Raw genomic sequence first — 6,000 nt, forward strand, 5'->3', positions numbered from 1 at the left:
AATGAGTGGTATGGTAATAAGTTGATCCAGTGGGTTGTGCTGCTTGAAATCAGCCATACTGCTCTTGCTCCTTGTGCTGTCCTTGCTGTTCTACTGCCTCTGTGGTGGCAACCTTCTGATGGCAACAAATGGTTAGATCAGTTTACCTCTGCTCTCAGACTACATCTGAACATGTTCTTGAGATGTTTGGAGTAAACAGTAGAACAAAAGCATCTTGTCATGGTTAGGAACAGGAATAACTAAGGAGGAAACATTGTCATGAAAACCTCTGCTGCCCTATCCATTTTGCACTTGCTCACAGCTGCTGAAAATCAGTGTTCAAAGTCTTAATTCTACATGGCAGGCCAGGTAAAGAACAGTTATATATATGTAATGGAGTATTTCTGTGTGCCTTTTACAAGCATTGAATGACCTTGTTTGCATTATCTGGGTTAACACTGTAATCTGCTGCCCTCGTATGAGGACTTCCGTCTTACACGTTGATCAGTTTAGTTTCTTGTCTCCTGACTTGAGGAGCCAAAAGGATTGCAGAAGGTAGTTCCAACCGGGATTAAAAGAAACAAACAAGGAAAAAAACCCAAACCGCACAACCCACCCTGCTGCTCTTGTTTATAAAACTATCTCTGCTTAATGGCTCTGTTTCACTCATAGGGCTTGGGCTGTTTCCCACATCTGGGGACTGGAGGAAGGCTGCTGTCCAGTCTGTAGCAGGGCATGGGCATCTTAAACGTGGACAGTCATTTGACTTGGCAAAATCATGGAAAAACCCCTGTTAGATGTATTTCCCTCACAGTTCGCAAAGTTGAGAAAGGAAATACTGGTGACATCATGTATGAGTTAATATGGTTATTAACTGTGCAGGTGTTGTAAAGCTGTGAATCTAAACTGTAGTGAAATAATTGAACCATATGTCAGTTTTTTCCCTTCCATCTTTATTCTTCCTCATTTACCATGTTTGTTTTTTCCTCTTGAAAAATGTATTTCTGTGCCACTTTGGCTCTGTAATACCTCTTAATTAAAAATAGAAAGGAAAAAGAAAAAAAAAAGGAATCACTCAAACCTTGATTTTGATCTTAATTCATCCACTGTTTCCCTACTCATTTCTCCAGTATGCGTGTGTAGATTTTTGTCTCCCTCCACACCCTTCCTAGTTGTAGGTTTTCTCAAGCTGGCAGGTCATCACCTGCTGTGCTTTTTGTTAAAAAGGCAAATGTCCAGCTTGTTCTTTTCTGCCACCTCCCACTCTCCTAAGGAGCTTGCACCCAGTGCTGGCAGGTCCATACTTTGTGGCTCAGTGTTGCTCTCCTGGTGGGAAGTCTGGGAATCACTAAATCATCCGGCCACGTACCGTTTCCTTCAACTTTCTCCCCAGCAGATCCATGAGCTGTGCTTGCAGTATGGTGTGATGGTTGTGTGCAGCTTTAAAGCTCAGGAGTGGGGACGGACCCCACCCCCTCGCCCCACGCCCGAGCAGACATTTCCCTGCTCTCCAGCTGCTCTGGTTTCCATCTGTTACAGGGCCTTCTGGTGCGACTGTTTCCTCATCTGCTGAGCTGAGAGAAATGTTGAAGGACCAGACACTGCGCTGACCCGGGAATTATGGGGTTGTGGTTTTGGAGAAAATGGTTTGCATGCTTATTTTCCTATCCTCTCAGAAATGTGGCGTGCAACACATACACATCTGATGTACTGAAAAACTTTTAACATTTCTCTGTATCGAACATGTTTGCTCATCTTAGTTGTGTGTGGGATCCTGCAGGCCTGGCCCACGTGGCAGCTGCCCCCTTCCCTGGGAGGAGGGTGCTCAGTCTTCATTCAGGCTGTGCTGGGCTCAGAAATGTACAGTGATACTAAACGTTAGCCTGCAGCAGGCAGTGAGAAAAACAGCTGAAGCCTTATTTGTGAGGCCAAAATATGCAACTGGTAAGAAGCAGCAGAGAGCCAAAGGTGGTGTTAGGAAACCCTGGAGTGGCCATTGCTCTCTTGGCCCGTGTAGCTGGGGAACTTTACCCTGCAAGGTGTCCTCTCTTTTGGCAGACAGATGCCTGCTGCCCATCTTCAGACTGCTATTTTAGGCTGCTCTTGTCTTTCGCACTTCTTCCGTCCTGCAGCCACTTAGATTATCCCTTTCACAGATTGCTGGGCTGTTGCTCTCGAGTGATACTGGAGTTACCGACAGCAGCAGAGTCAGTGGCAGTGCAGGTGTGCAACTGAGGAGTGTTCCCATAAAGCAGAATAGGTAAACAACAGAGCTCCCATTTTATACATAAAGTATTGTAGCCTCCTCTGACTTGCTACTATGCAGAAGCCCTCCAAAACTTCATTAATTATCCCTGCTGAAGTATATGAAATTGTCAAGAGTGCAGTCCCTTGCTAGTCAGGTTGTCTTGGGGAGTGAGTAGATTCCCTTTTCCTATTGCGTCTTCTTACTTTTGGAAGTATTTGTTCTTGGCTTTTAAAATCTGTTTAGACACTAACATTGGTTTGGATTTCAACATTATATGTGTAAGTGAGAAACATATCTAGCACCCACTTTTGTAACTGAACAAAGCTTTCATTTCCAGAACCTGACTGCTACTCAGCATGTGGGAGAAGTGTGCTCTGACAACTTGGTCTTTTTTTTGAGGACTTCTGTGATCTCACTGAAGGGTTTTAGTATTAATTAATCACTAGTGTTATGGTTGTGTTTTGATGATAGTCACTTAGGAGATGGGTGTTAGGCAACAAGTTGAAAATTACTGTGAAGTAATTTTTTTTTTTTTAAAGTGGTTCATACATTTAAACTTGAAATCCCAGAGCACATTAAAAGTGCTAATGCTCATTCTCCTGAAAGCAAGATTTCTGTCTTTCTCAAATTAGCCTCCTTCTGCCCCCAGTTCTCAGCTAATATGGTATATGTAACTTAACCACTGATTTCTAACTGAGGATCATGCTTTTATTGGCTTGATGTTGGCAGAAATTGAGTATGGAGAAATAAAATTTTATATAGTTGCTAGTAGGAGAAACTGTTTGCCTTTTGGGAGGATAGATGTATTGCGTTATCAGAGATTTAATATAGTTCTGGATTTTTTTTAGTTGCAAGTGCATGACTGTCAGTGTAGCTGCCATATGTCGTTCTGTGAAGAGTGAGAAGTGAAGGTCCATGCCCATGAGATGTTTCCTTCTTGAAAAATATGGTGTGAATGAAAAATTTGACCAAGAAGGAGAGAACTCAGTGAAACAGGAATGTTTTTATTGATGGGTAACAGCTGTGAGACTCAGCATCTCAGTTGTGAGCAACTCTCATGTTGTAAATAGTTCAGCAGTTTAGCTAAGCAATTAGAATGGGCATGGAGATGCTGGGTAACAGGCTTTGCAGTGTTTTGGAAAGAAGCTTCCCTACCTCGTCTTCTCCACTTGGAGCATTGCTAGAGAAGATACAACATCAGTATTCAGTAATTTCTGAAGTTCATGGACAAACAACAGTGGAATCAGTGTCTACTGGTGGTTTAAGAAGTTAGGTGATGTATTATGGTACTCTGTCTAGCTTCAAGGCTGTCAGATTAAGTAGCTATTGTTTGGTGCATCAGGAATGGGAAATTAATTTAAATGACTGAGTTATTAGTTACCTGGGACTGAATTCAGTCCAAGCTGCAGATGCCTAGGTCAAAAAGTTGGGGAAGCTGGCTGGACAGTCTCCTGGCTCCAGCGAAAAGAAGTTTATTGTAAGCACTGAAATCTTCACTCTAGTTCTCAACACTGTTAAAAAGATTTCAGTGTGTTCCGCAGCCCTGTTTCATTTGTACCAGTTATCATAAAAGGTGGTATGTCTTTTGTGAAATAACAAATGGACACTACTTTTCTAACCAAGTATAAATGATTGAACTATATTGCCATCATAGGTTTGAAATAGAGGCACTACATGGATTTCTATCTTGTAGATGTTCCTTGGATCGCTGCTTTGTTGATGTATACTGTCTCCTTGCCTCTCCAATGGAACTGTCTTCAAACTTGTTTTAGTTGGCTTCAGCTCTGAAATAAAAAAAAAAAGCTTTTATAGTACTGCTCTGGACCTTACCTGTCAATTCACTCCACTTTAATGCTATTAGTTCCTTCAGTGTTTTAGAAGGTATGAGAGGAAGCTCAGTTTTGTCCTTATGAAGAAGGCTTAAGGAATGGGTGTGAGACATGGAAAATTAACAGTTCATCTTTAGGTAAAGTACTATGTCATGGCCATATCAATAATCTCAAATTCCCCGATTATCAACAAGGGCTATATTCATACCAGGCTAATAGCATGGAGCTGGCTCTCCTGTTTTAAGTGAATGAAATTGAATTAGATACTTATTGTAGGCAGAAAAAGTGATTTAGCCTGTTTCTTAGTAGAGCATCTTGATGTTGTAGAAGAATTTAATAATCTCTCCTGTATGTGATGCAGTTTACAATTCTAGAGATCCCAAAAGAACAGAGGGATTTTTCCTTTCCAGCAGACAGATGTTGAAGTGGCTTTGTTGGATTTTCTTAGTTAGATTGTTTGGGGTTTTTTAACTAATGATTCAATTATTATTTACAAAAAAGATTATAAATACCTAGAAATTCTTCTGTCATTGCATCTTCCACTCCTACAGAAAAACCATTCTATATGGAGGTATTAGGAAGAGTTAGCCATGTATGTACATCATGTTAACAACACAACTGCTGCTTCTGTACATGCAGTTGCCTAAAAATGTAGGTATTGAATAGTTTTTAAAAAAATAAATCTGATACCATTTATGTTTTTTGGTAGAATCATAGAATGGTTAAGGTTGGAAGAGACCTTAAAGATCATCAGGATCCAACCTCCCTGCCACAAGCAGGGACACCTCACACTAGACCAGGCTGCACGAAGCGTCACCCAACCTGGCCTTGAACACCTCCAGGGAGGAGGCTTCCACAACCTCCCTGGGCAACCTATTCCAGCACCTTACTACCCTCATGGTGAAGAATTCTTCCTGGTATCTACCCTGCTCCCTTTCAGTTTAAAACCATTCCCCTCTGTTCTATCGCTACCCTCTCTGGAGAAAAGCCCCTTCCCAGCTTTCCCTGTAGAGGGGCTTTTTTACTTTTTAGTAAGGATAGGTACTCTGTTTTTTTGATGTCAAGTATGAGGCTTAGAATTTGTTTAATAAACCCTTCACTTAGCCTGCCCCTAGAAAGTTACTTTATAAGTAGCCCTAAATCAAACACACATGCAGTCTTCCCTAGAGGAAAAAAGACACGCACAAAATCTTAATTTAAAATAAATAACTTCTAGGTTTTGATAGCAACAGCTTTTGAATATGTTCAGAGTGCAGCCTGTGATGTAACCTAAGATTGCCAAAAGAGGCATGGCTGGGTGGTGAGGAGGGCATTTGAAAGGGAAGGTGGCAGCTGGCTTACCTGGATGCTTAGAAGCAGACGGGGACTCCTGACAATCCCAATGAACAAATCCGGTAGACAGCTGTTACTATTGCTACTGCCTTTCAGACATCTTTTGATTAAGGTGGTCCAAATATCTCTCTTGCTTAATTACTCTCTTTTGGGCTTTTGAGTAATTTGAAGAGCTGTGCAGAATGCGTTTGGGTGCTATGGAGACATGATAGCAGTTGGTGTTAAGTCCTTCCATTAGCATCCATTAAACTGAGACGTGAAGACCTGGGCTTTAGGGAAATGAAAACAAAAGACCTCCCTAACAGTTTTACAAGGGTCAAGTGGTAGAAGATCAGTCTATCAAGCTAAGTCTTCATGTGTATTAGAGTGGTAAGACACCAAAGCTTCTCAAATACAATTTTTTTTCCTCAGTGACTCCTTGTCCATGCTTGGCACAGTGGTGTGAAGTGTCCAAGGGACACTGGTTACTGAGTGGTTACTGAGGTGGGACATTTCACCGCTTGCTTTGCTTGAAGCTACAGTCTCAATTCAGGATGTAACACATTTTTTCAAGGTGATCTGCCATCTTGCTTTTCTTTCAAAACAAGATTCTGAGATCACTTCTTGAAAACA

Source organism: Chaetura pelagica, unplaced genomic scaffold, assembly GCF_000747805.2.
Source record: "Chaetura pelagica isolate M959 unplaced genomic scaffold, ChaPel_1.0 scaffold83, whole genome shotgun sequence".
NCBI classification, from domain to species: Eukaryota; Metazoa; Chordata; class Aves; order Apodiformes; family Apodidae; genus Chaetura; species Chaetura pelagica.